This window comes from Formica exsecta, unplaced genomic scaffold (genome assembly GCF_003651465.1).
Source record: "Formica exsecta isolate Colony F162 unplaced genomic scaffold, ASM365146v1 scaffold3, whole genome shotgun sequence".
In the NCBI taxonomy this organism is placed as follows: Eukaryota; Metazoa; Arthropoda; class Insecta; order Hymenoptera; family Formicidae; genus Formica; species Formica exsecta.
The window spans coordinates 907770-922633 of NW_021850256.1; the positions used below are offsets into that span (position 1 = coordinate 907770).

At 40.5% G+C, this 14864-nt stretch overlaps 1 pseudogene; it reads left to right on the forward strand.

The window, feature by feature from the left end:
* Positions 1 to 6348: 6348 nt before the first annotated feature.
* LOC115237588 lies at positions 6349 to 8020 on the forward strand (annotated as a pseudogene).
* Positions 8021 to 14864: the final 6844 nt, after the last annotated feature.

The window sequence follows — 14864 nt, forward strand, 5'->3', positions numbered from 1 at the left end:
TATATATATATATATATAGTAGAAATTTGACATATTCACTTTAGACGATATATAATTCGCGATAAAATTTAGGACAGACTCTATTTATAATTTTATCGTCGTGTACAGAAAATATTTCTACGTGGAAGATATAAAATATATACACATATATGTACAAAATATATATCAGAATGCATGCATACATTAGAATATGGCACATAAAATTGTAAATAGATTTTTATTTTGAATTTTATCGAAATTGTAGATGGTCTAAAGCAAGATATTAAGAATTGAAGGCGGCGAACAATAATTTGGAACTAGTTCGCAAAAATTAATCATATTCAATTGTAAGTGAATAAAATAATAAATAAAGTTTTGATCATCTCCACGATCGTTACCGTTTGCAGTGAAATTCTTTTAGGATTCATCTCTTTCTTTGTATCAACTTGCAATATCGATTAGTGAATTACTGGTAATTTCTATGCGAACGATCGGACGGTTTGCTCGTAAATATCACGGCCGTCCACGGAGAGGGAGCACCAACGAGATACGAAGAGAACGGGTGGTGAGGGGTGGTAATAGAGAGCGTGGAGAGGCCGAGAGGAGAGAGAACGCGACGTCGTTTCGACCCTCTGCAGCGGGGCCTCGTGAATTATTTCGTCCGCTCCCTCCTCCCTTTACTCCCTTCCCTCTTCCCTCTTCGTTGGCAGTTCAGGTGTATTTGGGATTAATTAACGCGTACACGCACACGCGGGATCCGATTGGCGGGGGGGCGGTGGGCGCTGAAGGGAACGCTAATTGCAGATACGACTTTTTTAACGCGGATTTCCGTCCGGAATAATCGTCACTCTTCGCCTCGTTTTCGTTTGCGTACACGCGACGAAACCTTTTTCTTCTTTTCTTTCTGTTGCCTTCGTTAAGGATTCGCCGCTGAGCTTTTGAGAGATTAAGGGCTAGATCGACATCCTCTTTTAATGCTGAATGCGCAGAAGTGCCTTTTTCTTTTCGTAATATTAATAGTAGTCGCAAAATAGAAACTGCCAGTTTTGGTTGCCCCGATTCGAATCATTAAGAAATTTAGGAAACCGAAAGGTCGATAGTTACACGATTTATTCTAATTTCTTGAGAAACAAAATTTTCCAGATTTCTATTTTCGGTCTTTTTAGCAAATTTCTCATAGTTTAGATCCGTAGTATTTATCCGTGTTAGTATTATAATTATTTGCGTCATTTACTGATCATTTAAATTATGCATTGTTTAAATTATATGCGTTTGAATCTTTTCTTTTCGAAAATCTACGTTACTCGCAAATATCATGTAACACAAATAGTATACGATCGTCGTATGCGAGACGGAAATTCGCGGTGTAGGAGTCGTCGATATTATATGTCGGAGTGAGAAACAAGGGATAGAAAAAGAGAAAAGAGAGAGAGAGAGAGAGAGAGAGGGGGAAAAACGAGGAAAGAAGGAGAGATGTTGCTAGATGAAACAGGGTGCCATCATGGGTCTCGGTATCAGCACCCAGGCATTCGCTAGCATCCCTTGTACTTGCTTCCAACCCCTGCATCCTGGGGATCGCCGCCCTTTTTCCGTAATATTATCCGCCGTCGACCGGCGACTTTTTCCCTTTCATCATCAGAGCTAAACTGATAGAAACTCTCGTAGCAATATTTTCTCTTTGCACACAATACATTATATATTCGGTATTTAAAATATTTAATTATGAAACGATATTATACTATGCGTTGCGCATATTATTATTTTTTTTCCATTTTTATTATTCGCATTTGCGAATAGTTAATTATCAATGTCATGCATATTTGTGAATGTAAATTAAAGGCTGCAGTCACGTAAGAAGTTGCGAGGAGAGCGCAAGAGGGAAGGAGAATATACGCCGAGTTTCCTTCAAACACAGTCATTCTTCCAAGGTCTCTCACGTTCGTGAAACACGTATTGGCACTACCCCTTATATATTTCTAACCCTCGGCCATCGCAACGCCCCTCTCGTTCTCGTCCAAGGCTAGACTATTAAATATTTCAGGCAGCAATTCCGACTCCCAGATACAAATGTGCCGGTCGACAAGGACAGTGAAAATTAATAGATGTCGCATATAATACCGTGCGCTTAACCCCTTTGCGACAGTGCGCTTAGGAAGAAAGATATATGTATTTTGCACATTTTTAATTTAACATCTAAGAGAAGAGGATATTGCTGTAAGGAATAACATTATTAGAAGAAAGAAAAAAATTGGGAATATATTTCGTACTTTAAGCAGACTTTTATAAATATGCATATATACATATACATACACTGATATGCATATAATTGTCATTTTACCTAAATTTTGTTGTAAACCTAACTGTTACTCTCTCTCTCTCAGACTTATTCACGGTGCTCGGAATGCTTCGCGCGTATGTATACATAAATCATTCACAATAATTTTTCTTTCTGTCTGAGATATATAAGCTTGTAGAGAGCGAGAAAATTCCGTGAAGGATTTCACTCGGCGCCTCCTTTATCCGGCGGCGACAGCAAAGGCGCCGAAGAAAATAACATAGGTCGGCCAGCCAAGCAAGCGAGCGCACCATCGAGGGTTGTAGGGTGCTCCTTGTGCAGCGCGCGCGGTAGGGATAATAAGGAGCAGGTGGTGGCGCGTGCTCGTTCATATAGTCCGGCATCCGTGACACGTGGAATCGCTGGTGGAACTGAAAGAGATGGTACGCGTCGGAGGAGGGTGGGAGGGAGGGAGGGAGGGAGGGAGGAGGAGCGGGAAAAAGAGGGAACAGTGACCAAAGGATACGTCGTACGAAACGACGACGTACGCGTCGCGTAATGAATTTTTTTATCGCAACTCGGTAAAATTGAGTCTCGCGTAGGAAAAGAACGTAGCAGAGTGTGGCTTTCTGCGGCTTTTTCCTTTCACAAAATTTGCTATTTTTTCAAGCGAACAGACGGAGAGAAAAGCAGCTAATTACTTTCTTCATCGCCTTGTCATTTCGTTTACTTTAAGATAAAAATCGAATTATTGTCATAAAGGAATAAATTATATATTACCCCAATTATATACTTTCTGTACAGATTACTTTTTTTTAATGATGCAATGATACTTGTGCAATATAAAAACCATTTCATACCACATCTGCTAATGATATCTCTATTATCTTTTTTTAATAATCTTCCAGAAAAATTATTTTTTTAGAATAGTAATCAAAATGAAGTGCCACAGATAATAATTGCGCTTGCACAGTTGTAATATACGTAGACGCTTTTTTTTTTCTTTGATACCCGTACGTTTAAACGCTAATAATTGCTTTTCGCATATGTACGATTAGAGTCTGGTATATATATAAAACGGACGAATGCCGGGAACAGTCGGTTCCGCGGAAAGACTGGCGGTTGCCGCGTGTCCTGCGTGCTTCGCACGATATCTCGTGTCCGGACTAACGCATTAATAATGAAAGATGGGTGGTACAAGAGAGAAATACCGTATTTGCACGTGCGTAGATCGGCGCCCGCATAGAAGACGATGACCATCGCAACAACGCGCGTGAGACGTACGTCTTCCATCTTCAGCGTAGGGCGAGGAGGAGAAAGAGACAGGCGGCGACGGCGGTGAACTCCTCTCGAAACGGGTCGACCGAACGATCAACGAGGAAGGGCAGGGCAGGTGTCTTGCCGTCTGGCAGCTGCCTCCCACCTGGGATGGGTTGGGCAGGCCATCGAGCTGTTGTTGCTGTTTCTCACTCGCGCATTACGAGCATACGAGTACGAATGCACTCTGGACGCGTATGTATGTAGCGTCACGATGCATTTCGAGGGCAGGTACGTGAGCGAGCGAGCGAGCGAACGGGCGGGTGGTATAATTCGGGTGCACCACCTGGCTGACGCCGCTGGTCGATCCCCTCTTAATCCTCTCTCACGCACGAATTTCTTAGGTTTACGCCGGATGGTCGCGAAGAGAAAGACGAACACGAATCGAAAAATAATAAGGGGAAGAAGAAGCAGGAAGAGGAGGAGATGGGAAGCTGCCTCGTAAACACGGCCAAGTCCCGTCGAAATAATGCACGTGTACTTACTGCCGCGGATGATGATAATCGTAATTTTGTTGTCGGAGGCTCGTAATAAAGTTACGTATAATTTATTAGTTGTAGCGCATGTTGGTAAAACGAGTGACGGAGTATTTCATTAGCTGTATACGAGATATATGCGGTGACTTAATATCACGGTAATATATTGCTCGCGGTTTTTTTTTTTCATGCGTAAGCGACGCAATGCCGACTGGAATTATTAATAGAAAATGCGTAAATTAATGATTAAATACGATTCGTACTAATAACTGGTCTCATTAGTCGGTTAACTTCAAACGTTTTAATTGATTTCCCCCCTCTCTCTCTCTCTCTTCTATCTTTCTCTTTCTCTCTCTGTGTTTCTCTCGATTATGCGCTGACCACGTCGCGGCATTATCCCCTCTCTCTCTCTCTCTCTCTCTCTCTCTCTTCTTCTATCTTTCTCTTTCTCTCTCTGTGTTTCTCTCGATTATGCGCTGACCACGTCGCGGCATTAATTTCGGTCGATATCACGCGACGTGGAGTTCATCAGGAACGCGATGAATTCGAGGCCGACATCAATGTAATAGGCATTGCGAGACAGCCCTTCCGCTTTTCAATATATTCCGCCGTAGGGTCCCGATCGATTGACCAAAATTTTCTATTCCGTTAGATCTGTTGAATATGCGCGGACCGCAAAACCAATCGTTTCGAATCACTGTCGAAAAGCGTCCTCTCTCTTCTCTCCTTTTAGCTTCGATGCTTTCAGGATTTTCAATTTTGTCCTGAAAACTGGAAACTTTTTAATTCACAGTCCCTCGGGCGGCTTTACGAACGCCAAGTTTTGATCGATCTCGCGGGTGCATGATGATGCTTTGTCGCCGATGCGTGTGCATTTTCATTTTGATCGTTTCTTCTTTGAATCGTTCGTACAAAGTTCATTGATTTATACACGGCAGCGGCACGCGCGCGCACGCACGTCAGTACACAATAGTTGTGCATGCTAAATATGTACGGGTACATAACGCGTTGTGTCGCCTGCCTCCGTTTTCAAGGGGATGAAATCGATACGCGAATCCAGACGCGCGTATTGGCGGATCGACGAGCCACTGCCGAGCTTCGATGTACGGCTCTTCATTTTTTAATGTATGCTAATTTATGTTTTCCCGCTTCTTTTTATTTTTCGCTAGTAAAAATATTTGACGATTGTCGGGAACTTTGATCTCAAATTAATTTCCCCTCACCATTGGTATTTCTACGAAAGCATTCTTCCTTAAATCATGATCGATTACGCGTATATAACTAACTGATAAATAATATTTAAATCATTCTTTTTATAACATGACTACATCATATTTTTTATTCGATGCAATAGAATGCAGATAGGCATGTTTAAAGAAATCTGTACTTTGCCGTGAAATAAATCGAATATCTCGGGCACTTTTTACGCCCGCGCGTTATTACGTCGCAGTGCGCCGGTTTTCCAGAGTGCATCCTTCTATCGCTACTGCACTGTCGGCGCATTCACTTGCACCGGCATCGGACGAGATGAGTGTCCGGTGCTTTTGTTATCCTTTTGCAGCGCGAATATGATGCCGGATCTCCCAGGCATACGTCACGCACGCTCGTGCGCGCTCATCGAAACGCGGCACACAATTAAGCGTGCACTTAGACGGATGGAAATTCTTGCCGGCCGATGTTGCATTCCCCTCGTTTTTTTCCCGGCCTGCTCCCGTCCGGACTGCATCGTCCTATACTTTCTGCCGAGAAAAAGAAATAAAGAAACTCACGCGCGGGAGCGTCTCTTCTTCGTATGCGCTTTGATCGGATACTATCTATCTAGCTACCTATGTGAAAGCACAAGTTCAAGTATTATATTTATATAATTTTTTATGACATCTTAGACAAAAAATATTTTTGCTAATATTAATATTTTTTTATAGCAACTCTTTCTATATTATTTGAAATAATAAAATTAATGAAAAGAAAAAATCGTAAAGATGTTTTTGTTGATGATATCGTTATAAATATAAATTACACATTATAATATGAGGATGGAAGTAAAATCGCTACATTAACACATTTGATTTTTACGACTGTAATCATGGATATGCCATATTTAGTAATATAATTGTTATCTCTGAATAAGGAAATTATGATGAAACATCTCTACTCGGGGAATCATTATGTTTATTATCATTGAGCGAAGTCCCCACTATTATCTATAATTTTGCAATCATTCTCTTTATATATAAAGCGCACGCTCAAGTTATTTAATGATATTCTACTACAAGGTTTGACAAACGCTTAGCATTCCTCAAGATGAAGATCTACATGTTCGCCCTTTTGGTCGTAACTACTATCGCCATCGCATTCCCTCATAAGGGTATGATCAGAAGCTAAATATATTTAACGTAATTTTATAATTTATTTTCAACGAAAATATATCGGTAAATATGCATAAAACGTTACACCTCACCGATTTAATGAGTAATTTCCCGCAAGAATCAAGTGGGGGTCGGAGTTGGTTTAGGAGATATAACAAATTAAAGTTTCACAGTTTTAATGCTTTTTCTCGGGTATTATAAAGTAATATTAGGAAAAGTAAAGTTTGTGTACGTTGTATTTGTTGTAGGATAGACATGGAAAAAGTATTTGTTTACATTTACGGGATAGGTACATGATCATAGATATTTTGTCAATAATCGGTTTCACCTATTTCTCGCAGTTCGTTAACAGCTTTCAATATGCGACTACATGCATTTTTGAGTCATATCTTCAATTTTACTTTTAAAACTGAAAATGGGTTTGGGTTAGGTTACCCACTTCCGGAAGTGGAGCCCCCCCCCCCATAGGAGGGGCGGAACCCACTGCATCCACGCATACACTTTCCCCATCCACACAACAATACCTAACCCAAATCTATTTGTTCTTATAATACGTAAAGAATAGCATTAAAACTGTGAGATTTTAATTTGTTATATCTCCTAAACCAACTCCGACCCCCACTTGATTCTTGCGGGGAATTACTCAGAACACTCCCTCCTACAACATATCTAAGTGGCGATTAAATCGGTGAGGTGCAACCTTTTATGCATATTTACCTCATTTTTATATATTAAAAATAATTCTTAAAATATATTTAAATGTTATCTGTATAAAAAAAAAGTATTATTGTTACTACTTACATGCGAAATCTTTAAAGTAACTTTTTAAATCTTTTACTTTGTATTGTCGTAATTATTTTAATCTTTTAAATAATAATAACTATCTTTATATTTTGATTTTTTGTTTTCATATAATAACATCATTTATCTGTTATGTATTCTAGATAAGAATACATCGGTATCTTTGGGCTTGCTGCCGCAGAAAAAAAGATGAATCTTTGAAATTGCAAGTGACATCTGTCAAAGAACACTATCGTACACGTAGATTCATTTGTGATGTTTCAAATAATGCGAATGCAGATAGAGCTTGCGCTGCTCATGGCAGTTTCAGAGAAAAAATCGAAGGGAAATGCAACAGTGATCGTGTTTGCATGTGCCGCATGTAAGTCATGATTTCCGCAAATAATTAAAACCTTATTATATTTTCGATTATTTTAATGACAAAATAATCATAATTTGATTAATATTAAGGCATTGTATGCAGGCTCAAAGTAACAAAAAACGATAATACTTTTCTCATGCATGCAATGCGTTAAATTCTTGTTGAATACTACATAAATAAGAAAAAGAAAACTGGCATGTCATATATTTATTAATAATTTAGTAAAAGAGAGAAATGTGTATGTGTGTATATGTTAAATTATTTTAATCCTATTATATAAATTGTTTGAATAATATTTTCTTCATTATTTTCAGTGGGTCGGTGTTTGGCTAAATTCGGCTATAAAAATCATTCTTTTAAAAATGTCAGAATGGGATTTTTATATACCAGAAAAATATTCATCTAAAATAAATATACTTTAAATATCTAAACCAATATATTACATATATATCTTTCTTTTACTAGATAATATTTTAGAAGCATATGATTATTATAATTTACGGTCTATAACTTAAAAATTATTTTGATCAAATACATATATAGTTGTAAACTATTGCATAATATATATATCATATATTTTGATGTGCTGAATTTAATAATACTATATTTGTTGTATAAATTTTATTACTTACAATCTTTGTTAGTTGAGCGATTTAGATTTTATAAGAATTTTTATATATACATATAATAAAATTTATTCACATACCATCTAATTAAGTTCTGAGAAAACTATTGCTCTAAATATAATCTAATATTTAAAAATTGTGTATATTAATTTACATTTATACTATTTATGTGTGATTATATTAATTTAAGTTCTTTAAAATTAGAATGTAACGAATTTATACAATCTCCTATTTTTCTTCCACTTTTTTTAAATTTAATATTGACAGCCGGGAAAAAGATAGATAGGATTAAGTACAATTTGCCTAAACAATGTACTCTTTGCTATCTAATGTACTCTCATGGTAATGCCGAGGAGGAAAATATACAAGGGCAAACGTTCTCGTTATACGCTCCGAGAAGGAGACGCGCCGTAGCTGATACGCAATGTTGCTCGTGCGTAATTTCTTCGCACCGTGGGCTGTACGCCGTGCCAGGGGCTCTTGTGTAGATGCGTGTAATGAAATTAAATATTCATGACACGCGTGCCCATCGTAGGTGTATCTAAACGCACCACTGCGTGGGCCGTATCCAAAAGAGTATCGAGATAGTGCTTATCTATTATTTATTTGTACGCCATCGAAATTTCGCTCCGCGAAAATTTAATCGGAGGATATCTCTCTTTATAATCTCGTAATTTCCAACATTAACTGTTTTGTCGGATCGGATGAAAATTCTCTCGAAGCAAAGCTCATTTGTGCTTCAGCTACGTTTTATCATCGATGTTACGAATGCAATTATTTATCATCTAATTCCAGTACTTAATAACTTTACCGCCGCGAGCACGTACTCTCGATTTACGAGTATACGTGATGGTCGAAGGACAGCTCGCGCGCCACACGTGTGGGTAAAAACGTACACCCCGGCAGAAATGCGCAGCCATGGATCCATTTTCCGTCATCTCCTTGGATTGCGTTCTGCGAATTGCGGCGCCGCGCTTCTCTCAATTCTGTCGCGCGCGCGCGCGCGAGAGAGAGAGAGAGAGAGAGAGAGAACGGATGATAATGCTATAACGTCTATAACGGCAATAATGATAATATAATAATTATTATCGCTTGTGTAGTCAGCTTGTGCGTAGTGAGCAAGGTGCCGGGAAGCTCAGGCCTTGACGTTCAGAAAGTCACACCGGCCGGCGCGCGATCGGGTGTGGTCGCAATAATTATTTCACCGCGAGCGAGCAAATCATAGTGCGTGCATCGACTTACTTGACGTTTAAAGTGTAATAGATGACTTAAGTGCTACCTTTTAGAGGTACCTAATGAATCCTGAATTAATTAAAGAGTTAAATCTCTCCTTTACTTTACAGTATATATGTATAAAGAAGTAAAATTTTTTTACATGAAGTTAAAATCAGGTTTACGCTAATTGCTATCTACTGGCTTGGAGAGAGAATAGAGACAGGTAGAATAAATGAGGAAGGAGGAGAGACGAAGGGAGAATGCCTGGAAGATTGGATCGTTCGCTGCCGGTAGCAACGACCCTGGATGCATCGACTCCTGGGGTTGTTCGGTGGTAAGGGTAGCGGGTAGACGAATAGAATGAGATGACAAGGGAAACGAAGGGAGATAGGTATAATCGATGAGAAGGAGTGTTGAGAAGCAAGGCGTGAGAGAAAGAGAGAGTGAGAGAGAGAGGGAGAGAGAGAGGGCGTCTATAACGGCAATAATGATAATATAATAATTATTATCGCTTGTGTAGTCAGCTTGTGCGTAGTGAGCAAGGTGCCGGGAAGCTCAGGCCTTGACGTTCAGAAAGTCACACCGGCCGGCGCGCGATCGGGTGTGGTCGCAATAATTATTTCACCGCGAGCGAGCAAATCATAGTGCGTGCATCGACTTACTTGACGTTTAAAGTGTAATAGATGACTTAAGTGCTACCTTTTAGAGGTACCTAATGAATCCTGAATTAATTAAAGAGTTAAATCTCTCCTTTACTTTACAGTATATATGTATAAAGAAGTAAAATTTTTTTACATGAAGTTAAAATCAGGTTTACGCTAATTGCTATCTACTGGCTTGACGATACGTTAGTGAATCCGAGTGTAGTCGGTCGGTTCATCGTTCCGTCCCTGCGAGCGAAATAACTTCATATTTTGCGAGATGGATTCTTTTCACTTCGGATGGAATCACTGTACAAAGGGTACGGGACGAAAACAGTACCCGCAGCAGCGAAATTGTGGGCTTCTTGTTGTTTGGCGCTTGCGATATATGGACTCGCCGCTGTTACGGGAATTCCGATCGGCCCCCCGGCTACAGAATCTTGCGGATAACGCGAGTTCGAGAATCTCTCGAGAAGTCGGTCCCGTCGGTCTCAAAACTTCACTTTCGTGCGTGATATTCGCATATAGATAGATTATACGCGGCTTGTGAAGAGAAGAGTTATGAAGAACAACAAGCAATTTTTAATGTTATTATTTTACAAACAAAATGAAAATCGATTTTTTTTATCACTGAAAAGAATACAGATTTTATTTACGATCTTTATTACTAATCTTAATTAAGAATTTATTTTAAAATATGCACTTTGTCTATGAATTTATTAAAAATATGCACTTTGTCTATGAATTGAAAAGGGCGGAGAATTATTTGAAATGAGAATTTTTATAATTCGTCAAAACGCGTCCGGATGCAAGATGAGGATATGCGTCGATTTTGACGCGAAAATCGGCAGCCTCGAATCGGCGTGGCTCGCGAAAAAGTAAGGCGCCGCCGCCGCTCGTCCTTGAAAAGTCGACGCGGGCACGCGGTTGCAAGGTGGGCAGAAGTCCACCGGGCGGCGCAGGTCGTGTTTCTTTTGGCGTGGCGATGCAGGAGAACGATACGCGCGTGCACGTAAACACGTACGCGCACAAATACTCGTGTTTACGAGAGAGAAAAAAATATACATTCATCCATACCGGCATATCCGATGACTTCACCTGTATACTACATACGTTAACTGCGCATCGATGCTGATGCGTGTATACATTGAGCGTGCAGGCAGAACCGTAGATCGAGCATATGAGCAAGAGAAAGAGAGGGGGGGATAGAAAGATATGTGCATGCATATATATATATATATTCTGTGTTCAGAATCTGTCCCTTTTCCGCCACCCCGTCGCTATTCCTGTTTTCCTTTCTCTCTCTCTCTCTCTCTCTTTCTTCTTCTTCCTCCCCCACTGCACTTCCCTTTCAGCCGAACTCCCCTCTTCCGCGTCGATCTCTCTCCGTCTCGCTCACCCTGTCGGCTCTTCACGCTATTGATCCCGCAGCATCCACCGCGAAATAACGACGTACGCCCCTGTTTCTCTTGTTTCTCCTCTTCTCTTTCTATCTTTTCTTCTTTCTCTTTTTTTCAAATGTGTTTCTCTCTCTCCCTTCCTCTTCCCTTCTCCATCGGCCTACTTGTTTCCCTCTCTCTTTTTCATTCCTTCTCTCGCTATTTCCATCTTCTTTTCTCGTTGAACGTTCCGATATATCTTGTGAACGTGGAGGAAAACGCAACGGGGTATCGTACCTGCGAACGGATCCCGTCACGATTCTCCTCCAAGAACGAGGAATTTTTCTGCGCACATATTTTTCCGCGTAGTGCTTGGAAAATATTTAGACGAACGTTTGCTACTGAACCAATCATCTTCGGGATTTGTCGAAGCCGGGAAAATAAAATTTTGCTCGTGTTTACAATTAAAGTTCCGCTCGATCGAAAATTTCGTTAATTAGCTGACTTTGCTAATCTGATTAAAATGTTTCAAGAATTGTTTCTGTTCTATGAAAAGAAATATTGAAAAACCTATTTGTCTTACATAAGTTGACATTTTATGCGAATTTCTTATGACAAAAGTCATACTTTATAATTCATGTAGGAATTTGTGACGACAGATTTACTAGAACTGAAATACAAGTCTGAGATATCTAAATCATAAAGAAAATTGCTCGACGCATCTAGACGATCAAAATGTCTGAATTCTGACAAATCGGAATATTAAAATGAACAGTTGATGAATAAATCCCGTTAGGTACTTAGATATCTCACAATATTATCAACTTCGACTTAGAGAAAGATTGTCTTGAAAAAATATTTTAACATTTTCAAGAATATCTCGTAATATAGAAGAATCTCTTTAATATGTCGTGAAGATGAAATCTCATGGCGCTACATGTTAATCCCATTACCTATCGTAAATCTAATGTAAATGCTTGACTTCTAATTGGCGGCCCAGAATCCGGAAATGTCGCATTGGATCTACGGCCGACGAGATGAGGTCTTCTTCTTCGCAGCTTATTATCTTTTCATCGGGAGCCGGCGTTGAGGGAAGTCGGCGATATTTCTAACCGATTTCTCTCGCGTCGACGGCGATAATCGGCGGTAATTCCTTTCCGGCAATACCGCGTCTATTTCTCTCTTTCTCTCTTTCCTTTTTCTCTTTCTTTTATCGCGGTCCCACAAAGACGGATGGCGTAATTTCTCGAGCGAGGCGGTTCCCGCCGGAGCAAGACAAATGTGATAGGTGACGTTTCGTTTTCCGACGAATGAAATGCCAGCCGAGAGAAAAAAAATTATTTTCCGGAACGAATATTCGACGTAGATACACTCGCGAGGATTTTCGAGGGCCAGGTGGTGGTGAATTGGGAGAAAAGGAAGGAGGAAGGGTGGGAAAGAGCAGCAGCAGGGTAAGAAGGGGCAGAGAATTGGCTGGTCGTGTGGAATTATTCCCGCACTGGGTGGCTATCCTGGTTTCGCCCGTTAACAAATTAGCATAACAGGGAATCGGCTCGACTCGACTTGATTCCACGAGTCAACCCCATCGAAACTCCGCCTTTCTCTCCCCCCCGCTAAGAGCGTCTCGAGTGCCCGCGGAGAAGAGACATCGATGGGAGCAGGCTTCTGATTTAATGTTGTGTAGTTGTCGACGAAGACTCGATTCTGCAAGATATTAGCTTACAATTTAGTATCTTAACTCTTAAGTTTAAATCTTAAAAAGTGTATCAAATTGCATCCCGTTAATTATTACGGTTTAGTCAAAAAATTGATTGATATGTGAGATAATTGAATTTATGTAAATTATGTTTTAATTATTATTCAGTGTTAATGTTGCAGATTTCATTTAATTAAGTGTGAAAGTACAAGAGAGATTTTATATAAAAAAAGTATCTTTTATAATTCTATAAAAGATTATTCAGATATTATCGTCGTTTTTATCAAGTGGCTTTCGCAATTCATTGTATAGTTTATTGCTCCCATTATTCTTCTCCGATCGTGTTTCGCGATGAATGTTTCAGAGTATTCATTTCTTCAATATAATAATTTAATTGTCTTAAGCGAGGCTCCATTAAGCTATATTTCTTATTCAACGAACGCGAGTCTGGCTCCATTTGTACGGCGAAAAACGTTGGTTTGCGTTGCTTTATTCCTTTCTTTTTGCGCTCATAAATGCGCGTATATATACGGAACCCACTTCTTTTTAAATTATAACACGACGTCACGCAGTTTTACTTTCGGGTAAGTTTTTTGTCCGATCGACAAAAACCGACCCTTCTTCAGGGTCGCCGCGGGATTTGTTCTCCTGGAGTAACGACCTGAGGGGTTGAACAACCCCGAGGTGCGGCGCGACAGCGTTACGTGCATTTCCGCGATATCCAAATTTCTCGATCATGTTGATCGGTGAATAGAAATATGCTTGATTCATGTCGTTCTCTTAGTTTATAATAATAAGTAGAAATATAAATGATGGCATCTATTAAAATTTGTGAAACTGGATTTAATATAGAATTGAAATTAGAAACGGAAAAGAGAGAAAAATAAATCGCGTATATGTGTTTCGTAGAAATAGTATTAACATTAATATAATATTAATATATATAATTAATAGCAATGAGGGGCATATATCTCCCCAAATATAGTGCTAATAAATGCACTATAATAATAGTAAAAATAATATAAGAATAATATTAGAATAACTTTGGCTAAAAGTTCTTCCTCTTCTTGAGTATCCATGATTGCGTTACAAGTGTAAAATACATTATCATAACTCAGACGAGTGATCGGGCATAAATGCGCTCTTCGCACCGGGCGCGAGTCGCGCAAACGTCCAATCTGTCGTCCAATCCCATCAGCGGCAGAAATTCCGTTGCCGGGATCCCGGCTGCTCGCACAAGACACTCCGCGATGCGTAAACGGTGGTCCAGGTGATTTGTGAGAGGTGGATAATGGGTATCCCGGGCCGTGGTGGTGCTGCCGCTGCCGCCGCTGCTGCTGCTGCTGCTGCACCCTCATCGGCAGTGCCGGGGTGGTGATGGCGCCGGCGGAGGGAAGACAGACAGAGAAAACGACGTAGCGGTGAGACGAGGATGACGCGGGAAAGGGCGGTGAACGCTCGTCGGCGGGGCTGGCGGACGTCGAGGGTGGATCATCGCAGGGCTGGCTGCAGGGACCGGCGGCGGCGGCGGTGGTGTTGGCGGCGGGTTTCTACGATATAACCAGGAGTGTACTCACCTCGGTGCACCAGTGGGGTGGTTTCCTCTCGGCCCGCGCGCGCTCGGGTCAGTGCCCTCCCGTAACATTGAACCGCCCCGCGATGCAGTCAGGGCCGAGCGATGGGCGCATGCGTCGCCGAACAACTAACTCTTCTCCCTGTCCGCCCCCCCCCC